Source organism: Larimichthys crocea, chromosome III, assembly GCF_000972845.2.
Source record: "Larimichthys crocea isolate SSNF chromosome III, L_crocea_2.0, whole genome shotgun sequence".
NCBI lineage: Eukaryota > Metazoa > Chordata > Actinopteri > Sciaenidae > Larimichthys > Larimichthys crocea.
Genome location: NC_040013.1, coordinates 23,713,442 through 23,739,139, shown reverse-complemented (window position 1 = coordinate 23,739,139; position 25,698 = coordinate 23,713,442). Strand labels below are relative to the sequence as shown.

Here is a 25,698-nt window from a genome sequence, read left to right as displayed (position 1 = left end):
GCCACACTGTGACTAAATCTGTGCACCAAAGAATATTCAAACCCGGGTCTTACCCGAGAAATGACACATGCACACAATGTGAAAATCCCTCATTCCTAAACCACACACCTCTTCAACATGTGCCTTTTCTTGATCTTAACTACACCCCTGTACAGTTCCATGACTAAATCTCACACGGATGCGACGCTGTTGCATTGACAGAATCTGTCCACAGACGGACATATGAACACCTGCCAAACGACTGAAAATCATCTCAGTGGTAGTTCTCGCTGTAGTAGGTGTCTCCAGGAGCACAGACCCACAGGGTGAAAACAAAAACAGCCATCGCTGTTGCGGCTGGTAAACATGAAGTCTCTCCATGAACAATGCATGCACAAATTGGACTAATCAGTCACAGGATGCTTCATTTGTTCAAGCTTCACTAAAACTGGATCAGTGCTGTAGCTGTTATGGCCATGGAGATTTTTCTTCTTTTCTGTTTAACCCTTAATTATAATGTTCCCATCAGGCCAATCAGTGTATTCTTTAAACTCTAGTGTCAGAGCAAAGCTGTCCAAGAAAAAAAAATCTGTCGTATCTTTAATTATAGCACCCTCACAGGTCAAGAATTGTAGTTTGTTACAGATGATGAATGGTCCAAAGATGCATCTGTATGGATAAGAATCTGTCCACAATGTGTTATTCTATCAGCCTGTTTTTGTGAGAAAAAAACTATTGCAAAGATTTATGAGATACCTTTTTGTATTTCAATCGAAAATGACTGATGGCCTGGGCGCTCTAAGTGAGACTATACATAATTAATGTGAAATGGTACAGTAGCTACGTGTCTGTACAAATACATACATGTATATATGTAACCCTCAGACCTGCTCCCATGCTGTGAAAATATCCCACTTTGATGGCTTCATCATAGCAAGGACCAATTTTAAATCTTCCCATCCGTATTTCCCAGGCTTCCATCAATTTTCTGCCTTTCTCAGTAATGAGCCAACCCATTATTTTTTATTCAACTTCTTAATTTAGATCACAAGTGGTCTTTTCTTTCAGCCTTGAATCAAAAATACACAGCAGGGAGCTGAGGCCTGAAGACAGCAAGAGACTGATGAGGGAGATAGGCTGAGCTGACACCCTTTGAGTTTTCCCCCATGGTGACTAATTAACCTTTCAGGTTCTTCAAGTCTCCATCATCATCGCAACACCCGAGTGCGTGCGCGTGGGCATGTGTGTAGGATCATACTGAGACCATACGCGTGGCTCAGTGGGGGCTGGTGACATTTCCTCTGGACTTCAATCTTCCTCCAACAACCCTGTCAGCTCCTTCAGTCAAAGACGGTCCTCATCAGATCAGCCTTTCTCTGCCTGCCCCTCAGCTCCGTGCGTCTTCCGGGTTGACCTGTTTCATAAGACGGATGAATCTAATGGGTGGTGACGTTCACTTAGCTATCTGTGTTAGTTTGTGTTTCCATTTTTGCTTTTTGATCTTGATTCGGTTGCTAGTGAACGCGTCATGGCAAAGAAGATTTGCAAAGAAGGGTTGCCTGGATACTCCATCCAAAACTGTCAATGAGGCTGTGCACTGCAACTAATAAACGACTTAAATGTTTTAAAAAAAGAAGATTTTGTACGATTGGGCTAGAATTATAGTTTATTATCAACAGAACAGAAGGAGGTAGCAGCTGTGACATTATGCACTGTGTTGCAGAGATATCTTACTTAAATAAGCAACGTTATTAGCTTTGTTTCGTACTTTCTTGAGTCACTAGTGTTCGGTCTGCCCAAAGTCCAACATGAGGGTGAAGAAATGGAGAGCAGAGGGATGGAGCTGCTGCTAGTCTACATCTGCTGAGGTTTGGGGAGCTCTAGAAAAAGATGGATGGGCCTAAGCCAGTCACGTCAGATTCTGCTCTGATCTGGAGAGAGAGCTCACATTTATTTATTTATTTTAACTTTTGGATTTTTTTTTTCCACCTGTCTGCAACAGTGGAGGTTCAGTCATCCACTGTTGTTATTGTAGCTGTCTGTGGGCACCCAGAGCTCTATGATACTACTTCATATTTATACAGACACCAAACAAAAAAAAAAGGAGAAAGTAAGCAAGGAAGTTGGACTACCTGTGCTGCCTCGGTGTCTGTTACTGGATTTCGAGTTTACTTACTAACTTACTAACTCACTTAACATAGCCCGACAGTGTGGATCATGATGTACTTATTTTAGCTTCCCAACACAGCAAAACTTTCAAAACATGAGTAAATAGGTTCATAGTTACTTGCACAAATAAGCCCTAATGATCTTCTGGTCTTATTGTAACCACTTGGCATTCGTTTGATGAGACTTTGGAAAGTTTGCCTTACGTTTCTGAGGATATTGCAAGATTTCTCATGCGTGTCTAACTGTAAACACTCTTGAAGAGTACAATTTCACAAATAGTGGTAGGAGGTAAAACGCTGACCTCTATTTTTCATGGAGCATGATGGCGGGATTATGAGATAAAGGCTGCCAACTCACAGGAGAAGCTGGGACAACCTAACCCTAACCCTGAGAAAGATTTTAACCAAACAAATCAAACCATGAAGCCATGCTTTGATTGATAGAACTGATTTCTCCACCTAAAAAAAACATTGACACATAAAATAAATGAATATCTATTTTCTTTAAGATAAAGTTCCCCCAAGAAATCAGTTAAGATGTTTAAAATGATAATCCTAATAAAATGAACATTGCCTTTTTATTGTAGTCCTGGTACCACCGACTGTGCATGGTTGCTGCAAAGCTTCAAATTTCCTTTATGGGTTTGCCGTGCACACAGTTGGACACTTTACATTGTTTGGCCTGAAACAAAAAGTCTCAAGCAAAGAAGAAAAGAGATCAGTGGATGACAGCGTACCTGCTTAGCGTCTGCTATCCCTCCCCGCCTTTCAATTCATCAAGTCGCCCCTCCAGATATCTTTGTCTCTCTGCTGTAGTCTGTCTCTTCACACCCTCTGCGTTTCCTCCAGCCACACTGATGATTTTTATCTCATGTCCCTCGCAGATATAAAGACAGGGAAGTGGCGAGGGACAGGCAGAGCATTAAGAGAAGGGGGAAAAATCGTGTTTTTGTGAGCGAGGGCACTCTAGAGACACGTATACCCGGCAGAGAGCTCTTCAAGTGTCTCAGATCTGGAGGTACTAAAGAACTGCTGGTGCAGCAGAGGTGTCTCTCCGGAAGATCTGTGTCTTCCCTTCCGACTCGGACAGAAAGAATAAAAATACACCTTCGGTGTGATCATGAAAGTTCACACTGGGGATCATCTTGAGACTGTGAGGTCAGCTTTCGGTAAGTAGGAGTGTATGGTTGTATATTTACAGACTATCAGTTGATTTGGTTTTAAATATTATACTTGATGTGGAAAGTTCCCCTGCCAAGCCGTGCGACTCAGACCTGCAAGTTTTTACAGGCATTAACAATCTGTTTATAGGCCGTTAGGGGGAGATAATATTGCTCTCAAGGTTTACTTCCCTTCCAGTAATGTCAGAAATGTAAAACTTTTAACGACCTCTAAATGCGTCATAAAGTCGTCTTTTCCACTTGAAAAATGCTTTCCAGACTCTGAAGCAGGTTTACTGTAAAAAAAAAACATTTAACTATTTAAATGATTGAACTACTGAATAGTTGGTTTAGTTTGTGCATTGATCATGTGGGTCTTCTTCCAAGGAATCCACCATGTTGCACCCTATGCTTCTACAAAAGCCAAAAATGGAAAAATAAAACATTGATGTGAGTATCTTTCATATTTACTCAAGTCTCTCTTGAAGGTTCTCCCACTCCCTTTTCTTGGAAGGGGGAGGTTGAGGCAAGGAATATTCAGTTGGTTGCAATCTGGATCTTCTTAAATCTTCTGTTGTTATTTTGCCCAAGTATTTTGTTTGCGCTTCTCTGTCAAAGCACTTTGCAAACTCGTTTTTTTAAAGGTGCAATATGAATAAAGTTATTGTTATCATTATTATTATATACATCTAGATGAACTTAATATGTGTGATTAATCTCAGAATATCTCTAACGTCTAAAGTGTGCCTCAGAATAACTTAAAAGATGCTTTAATCGTCATGAATTAAGACGTCAACAACTGTTACATCAATATGAACTGACAGATTTGCTCAGCAGTCATATTTGTCCTTTCAGTGCAGGAATATATTTTCAGGCACGATGTAAGTAGCATTCCCTTTCTGACCAATAGCCACGTTAAGACTTACAGGAGAGTTATGAGTGCAGACTGTGGATAGGTATTGAACTTCAATACCTCATTATGGTTGACGTGTTCTATTTTATCAGGAAACAGACAAGCCACCATTATGTAACCGCAACTTGAAATCAGGGTTTTTTTTTTGAAGGGCTTTAACCTGAATACTGTACTGTGCTTAAATTATGCTGATTAGCCTCGGAACAATCTCAATTTGATGAGTTTAGTGAATGCTCAGTAGGGCATTAAGTTCATTCAGCTCATCATCTTAAGTTTCACAGCTTGAACTCATGAATATTTTAGTTTGATTAGAGGCATTTGTGAAAGAGAAATCGGTGTAAAGTCAGAATAGATGTTTTCAACATGGTCCCCATATCAAGAAAGACTAAGAACTTGTTGCGAATATGTTGAGAAACATTCACTCGACATGAAACTGACATTGTTCCACTAATTGCACTGAGTTAATGATAAGTTGATTTCACGAAACTGATTATGCGATTTTACAGTGTTGAATTCTAAGTCTCAGAATAAGAACATAACAAAACAGACCTTTACTGCTTGTTGTTATTGTCTGTCCCAGCCTTCAATACAAATATCCTCAAACACACAAGCACAGACGGCCACGCAAACACACTCGGACACACGGCAACACACAATCTCATATGTGCACAGCGGGTGCTTTACAAGAGAGAGGGAGTGGGAAAGCTCTATTACTCTTCCTCCTCTCACAATTTCTCAGGGGGTCTTAAAAAGTAATGTGTTTTCAAATGCAGGGCTCTGGCTTGTCGCGGGGCCTTGCTGGCCGTGATATATGAGCTGAGAAACAAGCGAGAGGGCAGACGCTGCCTTACAGAGCAGGAACTGAACATAGTCTAGTCTCCGGCTTTACAGGAGTGTGTTTTTGGAATGTGCTGTATATGGGTTGCAAAGGAGAAACAGGAAAAAAAACATAAGAGGCCAAATGGATACAGAGAGAAAGAAGGGTGGGGAGCAGTGGTGAAGAAAGGCTTGAAATCTTTGCTTTACTTTTGAAAGAGGCTGCCTACTTTAGGGCCACGGCTTTATCACAACATACAGAAACCTTCATCAGAGAAGGGCAGCAGGTCAGATATAACTTGTTATATTCTTAAGGGAACTCTCCACCATAGTACTACAGCTAATCCAAACCATTTTCCTCAACTACCATCATAAAAGTGACAATTTATACAATATATATATATATATATAGATGGTGGGTGGGGGTCATGGAAAGACACTTTACCACTTAAGGCATACATATTTAATCTAAAGCAATCAGATCTGCCGGATAGTCCACATTTAGAATGATTATAATCAAGTGGCGACCTCCATGGAAGTGACATGAAGCCAACACAGCAGTGCTAAAAACTACAGTTTCTCGAATGGTCACTTGAGGGTGGCTATAGAACAAATGCCTTAAACTCTGAAAACTAACGTTTTCCTAGTTCATGACAACTGTACTTAAGCTGAATGTCTATTATATTATATTAAGACTAATAAGTTATACATAATTAAGAGCGTGGCCCACTTGAATGACAAGTGAGTGCAATTACAGTCAGTGTGTTTGAGCACCCAGGCTTCATCCAGCCTCCACCCACGCCCTAACGTCTTTGCCCATTTTCGGTTTAGGTGGCAGGACCTCCAAGATGACCACACGCTAAGCTCCACAACAGCTCTTCAGAAACCTATGGGTGATAACACAGATATGACGTCTGTGTTTTATACTGTCTGTGGTGTTAATTCATTCAGCTATTGTGTTTTATTTGGCTGCATTATATTGGAGGTTGTTTTTAATAGTCTGAAAATCGGCTCTGACAGTGTCAGTCAAAACTGAACAGTCAGGATTGGTGGCTACCGGGTGTGTATGTCTTTGTCTGCACAACAGAGAAGTAAACCAGTTAGAAAAATATTTTTGCTGTGTGTGCTGAGTGAACAGCTTCCATTGGCATTAACAGATGCCATCTTGAATCTGTCTTGCTGAGTCAAGCATCCAGTTCTCATAAGTCATCCAGGAGATTCTCTCTCTCTGCCCCACATGATGCAGGAGAAGGGTGCTTCAGCAGTCACCAAATTTCACAGGTACACCTGCCACCCTCACAACCCCACTCCAAAAACCAATATACACACAGACAGTCCTGGCATCCTCACCCCACTTCAGGATAGATTCCCCCAAAGGAAAAAAAAAAACTAAAATTAAAATTGAAAAATGGAACACTGAGTGCTGTTTCTCAGCAAGTTACCTTGAAAGTCTGACTGGACATTGCATATTTATTATTTCTGACTTTACAAGATGTCGCATATTAGCTGTCCCTAACTTTTTAACTTAACTGCACACTTAAAACGGATGCTGAAGGGGTACCGACAGCACTCTGGCTTAAGAAATTAACAAATTTTATGAATTGGGATGGAGAATGTTTTGGTATTTAGCTGACAGTCAAACTAAAACAGTAAATGAAAACATATACAGAGCACCAAAATAAAAACACATCAAACCTATCTTTGGTATTGATAAAAAAGAAATTCTGAAAAAATACTTTCAGTATGGGAAATGTTGGCTGTCTGCCCTGAAAATCACATTTTATCTGTTATCAGCAGCCGGGCAGACACCCGCTCAGTGCAGAAATCAACATCCTGATGGCTATATCAATATCCTTATCTCTTTTTTTTTTTGTATTTATTTACCTTCAATCATGTCTTAGCAAGCCATGTGTTCCTTTCCCCTTGTCTTCCATAAAGCCTAGTTAGACATGTTTACTTCTGTGTGTGGATCTGTTCACATGTGTGTGTCCATGAGAGCCTCCATCTATTCGTGTGATTCACTGTTAGCACCATCGATTTGGCATGCGCGGTGTTGATGTTTACCGTCGGCCACTTGTTTTGCGCACACGGTGATGAGCTGCAGAGGCTGTCAGAGAATGACATGCTAATTCACCGATGCTAAAAGGAGTAAATGGGTTTGGGCGTTTAAGGTGGTGAAGTGTGGCTATAGAGAGAGCAGAGAAAACCAATTAGAAATCCAATTACACCTATAATCACTGAGACTCGCGCTGCTTAATCTTGTCCTAGTATAGTAAGCACACGGTCGAAGGAAAGAAGAAAAAAAAAAGTCTCTGTTATGTCAGTTATGCCATGGGGATGCCCATGGATTTATAACATGGATGTTTTTCTATCAGAGTTCTGAATTTAGCGCCACTTCTTCTTGTGTCTAATTAATGCTTTCACATGCTGTCGAAACAAAGGCACGTGATTAAGTACAAGCCAGACGCACGATGGCTGCAAAAAAGAATGCATCTTTGAATCGCAATGAGACATTATGATATGATTTGCGCATACCTTGACAACAGAGGGCATAATTACATAACAACACGTGTGAAATGTGTTGATCCGCACGCTATCACTCATTAACGTGGGCACACGTGAGCCAGAACCTTAAATAACACCTCTAGAATTAGTTCTGCAGTGTTTGCATTTGTGCCCGTGTGTGTGCGCGTGATGGCAGGCGGCTGCGTACAGTACATTAAGGTGAGCTCTAATTAGCCCTACATGCGAGAAACCTTTCTTTCTCTCTTCTCCGCTCAAAGCTGAAGTACTTTCTGTCCCCCGCGTTAGGCTTTGAAGTCTAGTTTCCGAGCAAAAGCCTAACAATCCAAAAAATCCCCGCAGCAGTGCTATCATCTGTCTGCCATCATAACAATGCCTGTGTCCTGGCTGACCCTGTAACATGAGCAATCTTGTTCCTCATCGAGTTTCATCAAACAGGCTAAAAAGGCAAAAAAAAAAAAAAACGCATTAAATATTCGCTTTGATTGCTATGTTATCGTTGCACTTTTCCCATTAAGCCTTTCAGAAGCAACGGGATGAATAGTCTTTGTTTTTCAAGCATATCCGGCTAAATGGAAAGCTACAGTTATTTGAATTCAATTACTCTGATTTGAGAACAGTAACAAGCTCTGCATAGTTTGATCCGCTTTTAGTTTGAGAGAGGGGAAACCCTTAGCCCTCGGAAAGTCTGATGACATCTCGTCGGCCTGTTGATTTTACTGTCCAACTAATCTGTTACCCCATCCCTCTCTCTCTTCACCACCCACTCAGTGTCTAGCTAACAGCCATATTGCTGGAATAATGAAATTAATGTTTTATGGGCCATTACTGAGCGATGATAAGATGACTGAGGGGGAAAAAAAAAAAAAGAGGGGAGAGGAAAAGATGAACAGGAAGTATGAGCAGATGGAGGGAAAGAAAAAAAAAGAGCAAACCATTCAATGTTTAGTGCCTTTTTTTTTGGGAGCAACGTTTTCAAAAAGATTGAGGTCATGAGTCATGTGTGCAGCTTCTTCTTTTGTTAAGAGCTTATATTGATTTCTGGAAACGTTTCCACCTTTTCACATCTGTCCACCTTTTCTTTTTTGCATCCACGCCCAGTCTTCACTTTTTAACAGGTTGTTAAGACCACCAACATCCACCCAAATATCAAGGACGTGACGTCGTCAGCGGTCTCATCGGGAGGGAAATATACAGGGAGCTTCTTTTTTTTATCGCCACGTTTATTCCATTTCATCCAATCTTCCATCACTGTTTTGGATTCAGATACATTGCGATGGGCATTAGGGACACAGCTTGAAGATATCACTGAGCAAGGATAAACAAGACAGATTGAGTGTATGACTGGCTGATTCACTGGCTGACTGGCAGAAATAGCATCTAGCTGACAGACAGACTGACTGACTGACTGATTGATTGGCACAGACAATGTCTAACTGGCTGGCTGGTTTGCTTGATTGAATAGCTGATGGACAGACTGGTTGACTAAAAGATGGGCCGTCGCGGCAGTGAAACTGATCTGTTTGTTGTGTTTACTTCGGGTCTGATGCGTATTCACCCGCAGGAGTATTGTGATTGGATATTCTCCATGCCAATTGCCCCCATCTGTATGCAACGGTCTCACAAAGTCTGCCCCAAATACTGGCAAATGAGCTGGGAGCGCAGATGAGGGGAAACGATTTAAAGAGGCAATCAGTGTGGGAGGGACAGAAGTGATGAAATGGAGTAAACAAGTCCCTTTCTCTCATTACACACACATCCAGACACACACACACACACACACACACCAACTGCCATCAGTCTCAAGAGCAGTAAAGCAGCAATAGTCACAAGAAAATCCATTCTCCAACAGTTCATGAATTTATGAATTTTTCAAAGCTCTGTTGAAAACTCACTTTTTACTGGCTGCTCAGAACAGGATTATACTTTTTTTTATTTTATTCTTTTCTCCAAACACTTGGCTTTGAAGTAGTTCTAGCATATTATAATTTGTTCAGAATTAATACACTAGTCATCCTTGTTGATCACCCTTGACAATTCATAAACACTCATGGCAGAAACAAGAGCGGCAAACAGACTGAACGGAAAACTGAAATTGCACAAATATTACAGGAGAATTCTATCGGATTGCACAGACCAAACAAAATCTAATTATAAAAATTGTTTTAGGATAAAAAAAAAAAAGAAATAATAATAAAAAAAAAAGAATCTGATTTTCCCCTTTGATGTATTCCAGCTCTGTCTCTGCACTCTGAGATTTACAGTTTTTTATGGAGGAAAAAAAAAACAGGGCAGTAAAATAGCTTTGCATCGCTGGGAGGATTGGGAGGTTTTCAAGCCCGGGGTGTCGGGGTATCAGTATGGGATCCTGACAGGTAGTAGAGCCAATGTCGTGCCAGAACCAGAGCTGGCAAGCAATGTTACTGTGCTAAGTAGCCTCTGTGGACGTGGCATAGACCTAAAAGAGGGGATGACTGAGTGTTAGGCCTACTCATTGGCTAGTTAGGGGTTCATGAAATAAAAAGGCTGAAAGACAGATGCAGAGCTGTCGTTTTAGTAAGTAATAGTTGGCTGCTATGTCTCGTGTAGTTGCACTTTCTTTATCAGTAGCAGGACAGATAAAGGGATTGCACGCATGTGTCAACATGTGTTATATATTTTTACATTTAAATCAATGAAATAAAAAAAAACGGATGCAACATGACTTGTTTTAATTAAGAACAGTTGACAAAAAGACAGCTCACTGAAGTTGTGTTCATTGCCATTCACACAACATGAAGTCTCATTAGTTTTCAATTCAATTTGCTACTGAGAAGTAATCAACTGTTGGAATATATTATCTTTCAGTATCAATATCATTTTTGGAAAACTTGATACGACACACAAAAGGATAATTCTGCCTAATGAAATGTGTTTATTAGATGGCATAAAGAAAAGTTGTGTTGAATAAATTAACTAAGGGGATACGTTCATTGTTTTGAATCTTAATGTGGTAGAGTGCCCTAATGTGTCTGACCCTCTATTAAATGTGATTTTTGTCCTTCCAAAAGGAAAAGAAAAACACTTTTGGCACCTTTATCCAGACACAATATTACATAACTTACCGAGATGTATACTCTGTCAGTCCTGATTATTTGGCTGGCCGTGTTCCTCTGGAATTTATAAATTATCATTGCTGAGAGAGCGCTGCCTCAACTCTACTAAAAAGCATCTCTGAATATACTTCCATTGATCAAGGCCTGGAGCGCTGCCGAACAAGGTGCCCACTCAGAAGTGGAATATGTTTTTTTTCCGGATGTGGCAGAGCTGATGAGCTTGTCCAGGGTGTATGCTGTTAATGTTGTATAGTCTGTCTTTGCCCGGACAGACTTGGCCTCTGCTGTGGCTGTTCTGTATAGATGTATTATGTGTCTTGTAGGTGGGAGTCTAGCCAGATGGAGAGGCCTGGCTCCGGGTTCTCTTTTAGTTTTGAACAAGTTGGACTATTTGATGTATTTCTCTGTGGCCTCTGAAGAACGAGAATAAATGGTCTATAAATGCAGAGTCAGCTGTTGGATTTCAAATCAAATACTGAATGGCCGCATAGGAGGTCAACTGACTGACTCACTGACTCACTCCAGGTGATTATAAACCATGTGCATTAATATTTCATATTCATCACTTCGTGACATCCACAGATGCTCTTCCTTGAGCAGCTGAAGAAATATGCAAAGATATATGAACAATTAGTAAGCAACCATGCCAAATACCATTGTGATATTGGATAACTGAAGCTTGGGTGGTGTGTCCAGTCTTTATCTTTTATCAGATTCCCCACAAAAGGATCACAATACTATCCTACTGATGTACAACAATCAAAAACATGTGAATGTCTTCAAACAAGTTGCGATGTCTTAATACTTTGGTACACCTGATTGCTACTAATCATGTATACTTCAGAGATGATTCTGCAGTTTGCAAAACTTGCTGCCATTTCAGAAACTACTGGTTTCTATTCATTTCCATAATGTCTGAAAATGAGTCGGCGGATTTTTCTGAATTGTGTCATCTATCAAAATGTATAAAAAGTCTGCATTAAATTTTGTCATGATAACTGTATTGAAAAGCTTCTAGTGATGACCTTTCTAGTCTGACCAATGGGCGCTGATACCATTCATCACACTCGATGCCCAGTCAGTCCACAGTAAAATATATTAAAAAAGACAAGAAATCACTGTGGATTTCCCTATATCTTATATAATTGGTAGCCAACACCTGCATGTGTAGCACCAAGGTGTCAAGACTTTGCCTGTGAATGGATGGTGCTCCAGTTTAACCATCTCCTCTGACAATCCAACACAAAGAAGACAGGGTGGGTGTCGGTCGGTGGGTACATGTGGAATAAAAATGAGCACTGTGGGATCAGTTGAAGGAAATGTGATTAAGTTTAGCTAATGAAAGAGTAATGACATCAACCCAAGCCACCGCTCTTAAGCAACTGGCCTGTTCCCTCTTTCTCACTTGCTCAGTGGAGAGCCCCGAATATAAAGGTAATTCCTGCTCTCCAGGAGCCAGCATACATAATGAATGGCTGGTTAACTTGATGTATGCCACTGTAGCGAGCTGCTTTGTATGCCGCCGGACCTACCTCGGTCTTGTGCAGGGTCATAATGAAGCGATATTTTTGACAGATTTTGCATATGTTGGAGCAATGAAGCATCTGAACTCTTCACACTTCAGCACCGTGGCAGCCAAGTTCCTGCTTGGCAATTCAGGGTGAGGGAGGATACCCTCTGCTCGCCTCTTGCCCTCACGGCTGCGGAAACAATCACACATCCCCTTTAATAATTAATAGTGAGAGGTGTTTCCTTCATTTCAATATTCCTGCCCAAATGGCATTTTAAGAGCAATCTTTGTTGAGCCCAAACGTAAAAAAGTATGTATTGAATTATGCATTTGCAAAGGTTTTATCCCTGTCTGACTTTTTTTTTTTGTCTTTGTCTCTCTCCCTCTCCCTTTTTTTCCCCACTCCACTGGACCTTGCTTGGATCGTGTTCTCTCTCTCCAAACACTGTATTTCTCCTGGCTACCCAACAGGTAAGTTTGTTTGATCACATCATATTTATAGACTCGGTACGATTGGGTTCGCCTCGCACTGTGTTATTTAGTGCTGTGGACTCTGAGCTACCTGGCGTTACCCGACAGAAGGATGGGTTATGGATCTCTTGTGCACTCTGCTAAACAGAAACTGTGGTCACCGATGTGGAGCAGAAAATCTTTGGTTTCACAGTGTTTATCTTCACTGCTTTGCCATAGTGACTTTAGAGATGCTGAGTTGTAGTCACCTTATTTGCCTGACGAGTGTCTCAACCGTAAGGAGGGACGCATTTGGTGTATTTCAGCACGGTTTTAGTTACAGACTTATAATCCTTTACTCAAAGCTTTAAAGTGAGTCGAAAGGGAAGATTTTCGACACAAATCTGAAGCATGGAGTTTGTTTTGCAAAGAACCCAGTTGGGAGAAAAGTGTGCACGAGGCAGCTGAGCTTGAAAGCAGTACCTTGAGTAACGAGGGTGATGTCAGAGTTATCTGAAGTGTAGAAAAAGTATGACTAATGAGAAATCAGCATGAGATGTGTCATATCAGGCTGATGTGAAGCCTTTGTGGCGTAAAATGACACGTCACATTTGAGGTATTAGGAAACAGAGGTGAAGCAGGTGAAAGATAAAGTTTAAATTAGTCATAGTCTATTGATAATTTCCTAGGTAGCATCAGAATATGGGATTTGAAACCCTGTATTCCCCAAATCAAATCTGTTATCATCACTGGATTCCTAGAATAATGACAAAAATGATTATTCAGGCTTCCGCCAACAAATCTGTGTACATGAATCATAGCCTACTGATGCATCTTATGAATATCAGTCTGCTCTCAATTACTCTTCCTTAGGGTTAAACAACAAAATGCTTGTGTGATTTAGAGGGAATAAATATGAGCTGTTGTCCTTTGACTACAAATCAGTGTAGTGTGTGGAGAGAAGAGTTAACTTCTGTAACAACCAGCTAAATTTGTTACAGCATAATAGATACATTTTACAGGGTCAAGACAGCATACAGAGTGGAAAATTGCCAACTTACGACAGTAAAAGAAAGGTAAGAAAAAAACAAGTCCATTATCGTATAATGGGATCTTGTGTTTAAGCAACATTGACTAGCTCAAGACAAGGTTTCCCACTGGGCTGAGCTTTTTTAGGAACTCACAAACTTTTTGGATGTTTCTAGAATTCAGTTTCTGGCTTTCAAAAATCTACCTCTTACTGTCTGATGACCCAGGACAGCAGGATGGAGTTTGCTGAACTGTCACCATATGTTCCCCTAAACTTAATCTGATGCGCATTTTGAAGTATTGCATTAGAAAAGTTTGATGGAAACTGCAAAATTCAAAAGTTCTTCTTCCTACTTGAGGTGGTTTTTGCCTTTTTTGAAAAAAGTTAATGTGCTTAATGGAAAAATTGAAAGTTGAGATCATTTCTTACGTAGCGAACACTGCTCTGATGAATTGCGACTTTAACTGACTGCTCCGACAGTCTCGTCATCGCATGCATGACTCTGTAACACACCAATTCCAACCTACCCCAAATTAATACATTGCTTGTCACCAGTTGAGGTTCGACTGGCCTCTCTGAATGGCATCATATTGTTGCTGGCTTCTGGTTTTCCGACTGGAGAATTGTCGCCACCTATCATCCAAAGTTGGCCAGAAGTTGGCCAACTTAGGAAACACGACTAATGATTGGAAAATTACATGCCTCAAGGTTGCTAAAACGTTTAGTATTTATTCACAATCTCAGAGCTTGAGATAGTATGGTTTATTGACGTCAATGCAATATTATACAGTAGACGTGGTGCACAAGAAAAGTCTAGCTTTCTAAGTGTGTCACTGTGGTTATATAACATTAGAAAATAACAATAATAACCAGAGAATATGCAGCACATTGTTGCTCATTTTCAAACAGGAAACTAGCCTTTCTGCCATTTTTAGTCTCCCTTTTCACCTCTGAGCATTTGTGGATAGATGTGGGTGACCAACATCCATTCAAGCATGACAGTCTCGCAGCAAAGACCCATGTGATATTTGTGTGTTGCATCCTGTGTATTTGTGTTTAAACATATTGTTTGGAGCTGCTGCTTATTAATTGCTTAGTGGTCTAATCTGTCTAATCCTCGTGGTTCTTTCGATGCAGAGAAAAACACAAAAATGAATGTGCAAGAGGGACTTTAAGGAGATTTATTTTATGGCACTCTTTATTCCCTGGGACTATTTGATTGAAAAGGGCTATTTGAAACCAGAACCAACCATGTGTGACAGCTGAAAAGGCAGCCAGGAAAGTTTGAGGTGAATCAGACTTGGGTCCAGTGATGTTCTTTGACATTTAAGGTGCTTATTTTCCATATACAAGTCAGGATCTTAGCTGTAAATATGCCTAAAACATACTGTCAAGCATTTCCTAGACTGGGGATTTAAGGCAGTCTCTGACATTTTAGCAGAGAGAGAGCAGATCAAACAGTCAAAAATAGAGAGGATCAGTGCATTTGTCTGGATGAAGGATGATGTCTCACATTGATCGTTGTTGGAAATCAAACAATGTCAGCGAGCAGAGAAGTGATGGTGGAGTGCAAAAGATGTTTTTGGGGAGGTGTACAGATATATCCAGAGAAGATTTCTAAAAACTGTAAGATTCCTGTGACAACAGCGTAGCATCATATGTTTAAAGGGATGAGTAGAAATAGCTCATCAGAAGATTTTTACAAGTTTACAATGCAGGATGGCATTATTATTTTATTATAGGCACAGCGTGAGACAACAAATGTAGGGCAGCAAACACTCCACGACAATTTGGATTGATATGAAGTGCAACTTGACTTTTTGCAGAGTCAGGATGAGTAACACTCCACATGAGCGTGTGTCACTGGCATAGTATCAAACCACATTGTTTAGAGACAGCAGTACCCTGCACTGAAAGCAAAATACTTTGTGCACTTCAGCTATGCATTCACCATTTCAGTTACTGTGTCACTGCCAGTCGTCGGTTAGCTCAGTGGCCAAGGTGAAAGCAGGAAGATGTTCACAGTCGATGGTTGGTGACCCACATTTAATGTTGGTTTATTTTAACAATGAAGGTAAGCTTAAACAGAACGTATTCATACTCTGGTCCCTGTATAGCATGCAGTGCAGTATAGCTGGCGCTACACCAGGCATCTGGTTCTGTCAATTTATTTTTTTTATTCACCGTGTTTGAGCAATAAATATGAATAAAAAGAGTTCCAGAGCTACACAAATATATTCATACATCAAAAACGCACTGAAGCACCAGAATAAATAGGAAACAACAACCAGGAGAAAAACTTGCTTTCGGAGAAGACTGCCATTTCTGGTTATTTATGTTTTTTCTTGAATGTCTGCTTGGTTGCAGCACAGTCCGCCCCAAACAGACTTTTTTTCACAGGCATCAACATTGTCTCCAACCTCTTGCTGAGACAAAGCCACAAGCATGGCACCAAGAGCGCATAAACCAACATGATACCGGCAACAAAAGATTACCAACAGACAGATCATCATTGCATCATTTAAGAGCTGTTCTGACTCTGTGTTTTGATGCTCCGCTTTCATCACTTTCATGAAAAGGGAGTTGGAGATATTTCGAGAGAAGCGAAGGGACTGACAGCCGAAAAGCACAACCGCCGACTTGTGAGTATTCTTGAAAGGTGTTGAAAAAGTCAGGTTAACATACAGATGAGCTAGCAGGATAATAACAAAGGTTTCAGTCTGTTGTAGCCCAGAAAGGCATCATTGAGCTCCAATGAGCTGGAAATTGCACCCTGCTATGGTAATGCTCTGTTTTGTGCTGTGTTTTTGTCAACATCTCAACCGATACAAACGACTGAATCAGATGCAAGCATGATGCAGATACATGGCAACATGCACGCGTGCACACGCACAAACACACTGGCTTGACATCCAGACAATGTTTCCCATGAAAGTATTTGAACGGTTGCATACCAAATCCAAACTCATTTATACTGTCACACAGTCAGATTATATTTCTTTAGAGAATAAACACAGTTTTTCTTTGATATTTCCAAATCCCTGAGGGCTTTCAAATCTCAACCACCTTCAACTGTGCCTTCAGCGTGATGTTCTTGAACTCCAGAGTATCTGCTAGTGTCATGCACTATCACCGATACCGCGGGTGCACCTGCTGCAAGCCGCTGTGTGTCGCCCCCGTGAGCATGTATTGTGTGCAGCCCGAGTCAGCTGCCCGCAGAGCTGCAAGCTTTGCAAGACCACTGCGGAGGGAGGACTGAAAAGCAGCCTAATGGCATTTTCCATTCCCTCGCTGTGGGAGATATCTTTATGGATGGGGGTGTGTGTCGACTTTCTGCTCCTCCTCGCTCGCTGTGGAGTCATGAAGAATGATGGCCATGAAGGGAGGGTGGTGGAGAGCGTGTGGTGAGGAGGAAGAGGATTTAGAAATAACGTGCAAGAAAAAGTGAGAAATAAAAAAAAGGAAGAGGAATTAAAGAGCAAGGATACGAAAACAAGAGAAAGTGGTGAGTCTAGAAAAAAAAATAGAAGAGTTTCATAAAAATCAAGAGAAATTACAGGATGCCTGAATTTTCTCCTCCTATTATTCAACCCATTTAGTTCTTCCTTCACACATAAACATTCTCCCACTGTGTTCTTCCCTCTTCAGCCACAAGACCTCTCTTCTTACTGACGATATTTACAACACAGGGACTATTTTGTGTCCATTATTTAATAATTTTCAATAGGATGCCAGCATGACGGACAATCGGAAAGGCTTCTCTGCTAACTGGAAGCGATGTGAACATAAAAGTGTGAAATAATAGCTCAAATAAAATACTCTGTGTTCACCGCGGATGGAGTTTCATTACAAGAACACGTCATAATGGGTGGGGCCGACCTGAAGTCAACAGGTGAGGGGTTTTCAAGCGTAATCATTGATGACACCTCACATCCTTTTTATAAGGACACCAGAAAAAAGATGTGGCATGGAATGCCATCGCAGGAGTCAAAAAGACTACAGCCGGCAATATCACGCGATTATGTGTGAATTTGTGAGATCTCATGTGTTCTCGCAACGCTCGGTGTTCAGCGGAGACGCACCTGAGCGCATCACAAACGGATCATGTGTGAGTTTGCGGACGGCGGAGTACGCAGCCGTTCCGGAGCGAAACCGTTCTGCAGCCGTTCCGCATGCGGTGTATTTTAGGGGTAAATTGTCCCACCCCCACAAAACTCAAGGGAGAGCAATAGAGATGTCAATCAAGCCCTGACAAGAGGTCTAATGAGGCACAAGTGCAGACACCTGTGTCAAAGGAAGCATGGGTGTGTCTCTTTTAGAAAAAAATACTCAACCTCTGTGAACTATAGCCAGCTGATAAAGCTGCTTTTAGCTAATGCTCGCTCGGATTATTAACTGGGCTGCCCGGACAGTGAGCGCAGAACACCTGGGGAGTATGAGTGCTCATATGACAGGTGTTTTGGAACAACAGGAAGACGGGAAGATGAAGTTTTCAGGCCCGGTGCGTGGGCGCACGCCGATAGGGAGCGGAGCCGATGTCGTGTCAAAACTGAAGCTGGGCAACGTAACTGTTCTCAACAGCCTCTATGGACATAATGCCCGAAACAGTACAGTACAGTGTGTTGACACAGGAAGCTAAGACGAGAAGAGGAGAGAGTGAGCGAGCAAGGAGCCACAAGACAAAAATAAATCTGAGTCTTAGTTATCGGCGAGAGCTTCATGAAATAAAAGACTGAAGGATAGGCGCCGAGTTGGGCTTCTTGCCGTTGGAGTAGTCAGTAATATTAGCTGCCTGCTGAGTAAGTGTAAAGATGAGATATATATCCTGAACCAGCAGCTCAGCCCTGTGTCACCATTCTCTTGTTACCGGGAGAAGAATAAAGGTAAGTCAAATGCAAACCCTTTCTTCGAAATTTTAGCAACAAAGCAAAAGGACAGACGTTCACGTCCATCTTAAGAAAACCACACGATCGGGAGAGTTCATCCACAAATTCCTTCAAGTTTTTAATGGGACGTGATCAGCTAACGGCAGACTTTCACATGGCCCTAACTCAAAAGACTGAATCGCTGCTTGTCAACCTTTAAAAGGACTCACTGACCAGTAAAAAGGTTCAAAAGAAAAATCAATACAAGGAACAAACAGGAGAAGAGTCTTTAATTAGCTCGATATAAACAAAGAATGCTTCTATGATTTAATTTGACGGGATACACTCGAGAACACTTTGAACATCAGACAGATTGAGAGACCTCAGTGTGTGTGTGTGTGTGTGTGTGTGTGTGTGTGCTTAAATATATTAAACCACAGCAAGACAGTCAGTGTTTAGGTCAGTGTTTAACATTCGTTATACAGCACTGACATACAGGAGCAGTGCTTTTAGTCAAGCCATGGTCGTTGCTGAAACACTATACCGTGCACTTGTTGTGTATATTAGATCTTTACATGCAGGAATGAGGAACATCTGTGAGGCTAAGTCCACATTATTAAACCTACAAGACTCCCACACATACCACACAGTCTGGCATGCAGCAAATGACCTCGTGCTTTTCATCTTCTGCACAGCATTTATTTAAGTCTGAATTTTGAATGTGTTGGCTGCGACAAAAAGCAGTGATGGTTACAATACAACCTTAGACTTTTTACATTTTTCTGACTGGTTGGCAGGTGTCTGTATAGATTTCATGACCTGACTTCAGTCAACAGTTTCAAGATTTGAAAAGGTTTAAGCTGCTACTGTGGTAGCAGTATTTCTGCTTTGTGTTATATCACATTTCTGCGTATGTATCTCAAAATGTGTACCTTCGAAAGCACTTTGAGGTGCGAACAGAACAGTTAGCCGGTAGAAACATTGTGTATGTACAGGGTAAGGGTTCATGGGTATGTTTAAATGGAGGGCAGAGAAAGGATTAAATGAAAAGTGAATGGATAAAGGCAAAGAAAGGAGTTTGATTCTCAAAGATGGCTAAAGAAGTTGCACATCTGAAATCACATTATCCCTCTTTCATCTCTTCTGTTCAGTGTTCACCTCCATTGTTGGACACTTTTGTCCCGTCTGGATGAAACTACCTGTACAGTACGCCTCCTATTTCTGTTTCACTCCCTCTCCCTCCGTTGGGGTGGGGGCAGTCAGAGCAGAGATAGATGGAGGCGCTGTGTGCCTCACATTGCCACCCATCCCTGACAACAAGATTAATCTTCACTCTTCAACTCTGATGAAAGTCCCTCGGTGGTACCACCTCTTCCTCTTCTTTTCATCTTTCTCCTACTCTCTGTGGAGGATCGCTTCACCCAAAATGAAAATTAAAAGAGACTGTGAATAATTTATTTTTTTTAACCATGCATGAAACGGTACACGCTACAGATTCTTCTAGTGTTACGACTGGAGAATTAATGCCACCTACTGCTTATCTCAATTAAGCAACGCCTAATTACAGTGGTGGATGAAAGCAGGCATTTATTTGTATTTTCTTTTGCTGACCTTCTCAAAATTCAGTTAAAATATCTTATACATTTAGATGGAAATATAGGTATTTAACAAAGAAAATTGGTATATTAATCACGGACTGTGTAGTGACAGTTTAAAGCTATGGTTATAGAAACAAACACAAGCTTCGGTTTTAAGCTGGAATCTGTTTAGCTCAGTTTTAACCAAGCAGCAAACTCCATGGCTGTGAAGGGAAGTACCAAAAACTGCAGTTTCTCAAACAGCCACTTGAGGCTGGTTACTGATCAAGTCAATCGCTATGTTCAAATGTCCAACTTCACAGCAGAAATAAACATGTATACAGCCTGGTACAAAAAGCAGTTTTGATCTCAACAGCTAATTTCTCCGTTCATGACAACTGTACTGAGGGTGAATATCTAGATAATTCACCTGTTCAGATTATAAGTCTTAAAGTGATTGGCCAGACCAAGGCGGGGTCCTCAGGTCCAGCGATGATCCGCGTCTTCGTCCATTTTCAGATAAGCTGGGAGACAGTAGAAGCAAAACGGTGGCAGCCAGAGCCACCACACTCTGCACTTCACAACGGCTCCTCAGAAACAGATACGACATCCGCTCTTGATACTGCCTATGGTTTCAACTGTAAGATTTAGGTCATAACGCATCTACTGTGACAGACTGCAGGGACCTTTTTAGATGAGCCTGTGAAACCGCTTCTACTGAACTCTGTCGATATGAAATAAAGTGTTAGAAGGTGAGTGCATGGCCTATTTCCCACCTCAGACCCAATCAGAAACTCATTTACAGAATACCTGTCATATCTTTCCACTTTAAAAATCCAAAGCACACATCAATGACAGCTCAGAGAATATTGCAGTGAGGAAAGTTAATGTGAGAAAAGCTCTTGTCAGAGCCCGCTTGAAATGACGCCTGCAGTAAGTAAATCCATATTGTTTCTCGCTAGACCACGGAGAGCTACGTGAAAACTGACTAGACTAGATTTACCGGACAACTTCCTGCCATTATTGTCACTGTAGACGGTACATTTTGGCCTTGACCTGTCAAATCACAAACTTTAGGGATTCTGACAGTGACATTATTTCGCACACATTTCTCTCGCTCTCTGTCATTCTCTCCTCACTTCCTTCCTTCCACCGCTGCCTTCAGCACATCTGGCTCTGAATTATACAGTAGCTCAGCAGCTCTTTCACATGGTAAAAAGGGATGTGTGCAACGCTGTGTGTGTGTTTACACGTGAGCTGGTATTCGCATGTTTGTTTAGCACATGTTCTTGCAGGTGTGTGTCTGTGTATATACATATATATATATATATATATATAAGGTACACATTGTACAGTTTATGCTGCACATGTGTTGTGTGTGTATGTTACAGCATGTATCTATCTGTGTCAGGGTGTGCTTGCATGCTGCAGAGTCTGTACTGAGAAGACCCTGAAAGCTCTATTCAAAAGGCAAACACATGTTTCGCTTTGGCACTGCTGGCATCAAGGGAGTGGCTGATGAAATAGAAAAACAGACACACACACACACGCACGCACATCTTTTCCCAGAACAGCCATGATAGAGGATATAAAAGGAATAAATCTTTTGGAACTGTAGACTGAGTTTAGTTGTTTGCTTACATTTAAAAAGTGCTCACCCCCTGCTCCCACCCCATGAACGCCCACCTCCCAGGCCCAATCTCCCATATTGTCCAAATCTGAGCCCCCTTTAGGGATGGATCATGTTTATTATACCCCTCTCTTAATGTAATGCTTGACATCATGGTTGGGGTTGGGGTGGGGAGAGTCATGGTGTCACCAGATTGTGGCAAATCTGAATCCAGCCTGACATGTGCTGTCAGACACAACAGATGTGGCTTTAAATCAAGGAAAACACTTAAACACACTGAGGTTAAAGTGACACTTTAAGAACTAATGAGCTTTTCAGAATGACTGCAAAACTCACTTAATCTATTTAATTATCCGAGCAATGATCAAAGTGGATTTATTGAAAAAGTTCTGCACTTCAGCCTGGGATTAGTCAGTCAGGGTTGAATGGTCAGTTTTTGTTGGGGTTAAAGGTCCAGGCAGGAATCAAACACTTACTTAAACTATTAGCTACAATTAAAAAGGTTTTCACCCTTTGACATTAGACTACATCCCATTTCCATACTACTGCATACTTTTCACAGTATACATTATTGTGGTTGCACAAGAAATAAATGAATTGAGAGCTCTTTTTTTTCCTTCGTCTGATGCTTTGTGGGATGATATCCATCAGCAGCACAACAAAAACCAAGCCCAGGCTCCTCTGCATACTGGCATCTTTGAATGTAGTTCATTTTGTCACTTTTCCATTACACTTTGAAAGCCTGCTTGGAATTTAGGAAGTAGGACACAGCAACAGTCTGACCTTAAATGCACGCTATCCGCTCCATCACATCATTACGTCCCGATGACCCTCTATCCACCACCTCATCCATTGTCTCCCCCTGCAGTAGCCTGGAGGATGGAGTTCAGGGTCATCCAGGAGAATTTAGCTCACCTAATCTGCCTTCATGGGCTCTCTATAGCCCTCTTCTCTGCACAGTTTACCTCGTTAAAAACATAAAAAGACCACAAAAGCTTTTAATTCCTCTTATGCAATGGACACATCAAGTATTGTCAGCTGGCAGACTTTATTTGTTCCATGTAAGTGGTAGTACAACCTTGTTTCCTTTTAAAAATGGAAATGAAGAGACAAACAACATATAGGTCTGATATTAAATCTATGTTTAGGTACAGAACACAGTATGTAACAAAGTTGTTTCATCCAATATTAATGCCTAGAACTAATATGAGTGTTGGCACACAGAATTCCCATTGTTTGGAGACGTTGCCAGGGGCAGTTTTACTGGGAAAGAGGCCAATAAGAACTTCCAGAGAGTTGACGGCTCCATCAGCGAAGGGGCTTTGCTGCAACAATATGTGGGGAGTGGACCGTTTGATTTTAAAATACCGAATATAGATGTGCACATGACATGAGTAATGATGTGGCAGGATGGTTCGATGGATGCACAAAGGCAACACTTCATCAAACAAACAATTTCTCAACTGTTTGTTGTGATGAGCTTACATTGAGCTTTGTAATGCAAGTAGTGTCAAGCTTGCTTTGACTTCTCAGCTGTCAGTCAACAGAAGACTTATCGTCACTCTAACATCCTATGTGCTCTGCAATACATTGTGTTCACTTGTTATTCTTTCAGTCAAGCTGGTACAATCATCATGCACCCTAAGGCTGCTGCGGGGCCGAGTATTGTTAACCTTGAAGTAACATTGAGCGTCCCTTCAAACACAGGAAGTTTGAATCCCCTGAGTTCATACCTTGGTGAGTTTTTAAAATAAATCTGTTTTGTTGTCTTTCATTAAGTATTTTGCTCACTTTCCCAGTCCTTCTTGTTCTTTGTTCAAGAAATACGTAGATTTCCATTTGTTTCCTCAAGTGTTTTGAGCTCTTCTTCTTCCTCTTTGTGTTGGTAAAAGGCTCAGAGATCGATCCGTTCATAAAAGGGTTCCCTCCTGCCACGGTGTTATTGATGCTCCTCTATTAGGTTGGCTAGGGATTTGAGATACTCTTGTATCACCTTTTATTGTGAGCTGTGTTAGTGTGTGCAGCTGACATGCGGTATCAACATACAATACATTCACCTGCAAAATCCCCTTCATGTAAGAAAAACGCAGCCCCTGCAATGCAATACATCATACAACGGAAATGTGAAGCAGTTGCGATTCAACATTAATATTTGCGCCACAGGTGCTGTAGGAACAAATCGATTTCATGAGTCAGAGATCAAACCATTGCCAAGTAAAACATGACTGAACTACTTCTATAATAAGCATTGCTGGTTTTATGGTTATGCCTTCACAATGATGACCATTAAGCTGTGTGTGCTGACCACAATCTCCTCAATTATATTAAGTATAGTTGCCTGTCTACATAATGGATCATGAACAATACTTGGGTGTTTAAAAAAAAGGCAAAAGATAAGGCTAAAGCTGGCTTTATTTATGTCTTTCTTATTGTGAACAACTCCCATGAAAAAACCAACTACGTGTTACTTCCCGATTTCACTGGCTTAACACCAAACCCCTTAGTTCCTACTGAAGCTGTGAGTGAAACTAAACATGTCATGGCCCAGTTGTACATTTCCTTTTTCCCTATTGTTTCTTGTTTGCCATCCCTTGTGTTTCTGGTGATTACCTGTCTGTGTGGGTGTCTATCTAGGCGTGGCCACCTAATCATCCTAATTAGCAGGCAGGTTGCAGTATATCTACACCAGCTTTTCACTCCAGTCTTTACCAGATCTTTCATTGATCCTGAGTACCTATCTTAAAAGCAATTCATTTTGCTGTTCAGACCACTTCTCAAGACTGTGTAGGCGTGACAGAGCACATGTTGACTGCTGTGGACAGAGGAGCAGAAATATTTTGACCGCTTTGCTTTGCTGTCAGACAGCCCACTCCGACAGGGAACTGAAGCTGTTATCTACGCTCTCCTCAAAACCACCAGACCGGACTTCTTTTGACAAAAAGACAAAAGAAATATTTTCATATCTCACTCAGTGAATTAAGGAGGTACATCAACCAAACCAGAATTGGTGATTGTTGGAACAGTGGAAAGACTAACCAAGACTGTTTTGGTGAGTTTTATTTAGTTTTTTTAAAAAGTTTTAACAGACAATTAAGCTGATCCTAATTCGCTAAAAAAATAAACTTTAATTTAGGTGTATAGTTATATACTTCTGTGTAAGAATGTTTTTTTCTTGGTCTACAGTTTATGGGTTTTTATGGGATTTATTACTGAAGACATAGTGAAGTCAGTTCTGGTGTTTCCAGCACCAGGATGGCGCTCATGTTCATCGTAATGAATGTAAATAAATGTTTTAGTCCGTATTTGTTGGGAATATCAATGCATTGTTTGGGATTCAGTATAAAATATTGCCAGCCTTATCTTGCCATTAATTTTGTAGTTTTAGTGCAACTCTTTATTGGGAGAGAACACAGTGAGGAACAATTTACTCATTGTTTATTTAGCAGGGACAATGCACAATGCATAAATTGTACCACATATAGCTAGTAGTAATTACATTTCCATGGGCGGAGGACAGTAGTGATGTGCAGGTAGCAAATCTAAACCTTACTCAAAACAAAACACACTATGAAAACTACGAAACAAAACCAGAACAAAAAACCAACCACTCTGAAACAAACAACTGAAACACACAATGCATCAGTACAAGAAAGAACCAATCAAACAGCATTCAGCATTTCACAGCTCAATTATTACAGCCTGGCTGTCCTTGGACCACGTTTGCAACCTGAAATAAAGTGTTTAAAAAGTCTGCACACTCTGATATTCCTGATATACTGACATTTTCAGTCGGCATTGGGAACACCCACTTCTAAATCCCCTCTAATGTGCATCGTTCAGGATTTTGTTCTCTCGGCTGGTGAAGTCAAGACATACTTTTGTCCAATTTTCATCAGTAGATGGAGTAAGAAATAAAGAATGCCTCACTCAAAATGATGTGGTTTTCTGCTCAGTGGGGCAGTATCTATTACTGCACCTTTTC

The 25,698-nt window shown here is 41.0% G+C and overlaps 1 protein-coding gene across 2 annotated transcripts in view; it reads left to right on the top strand.

Annotated features, from left to right (window-relative positions):
- Window positions 1–25,698, top strand: part of nrg3a (neuregulin 3a) — a 315,969-nt gene that overhangs the window by 123,516 nt on the left and 166,755 nt on the right. The window lies entirely within an intron of this gene.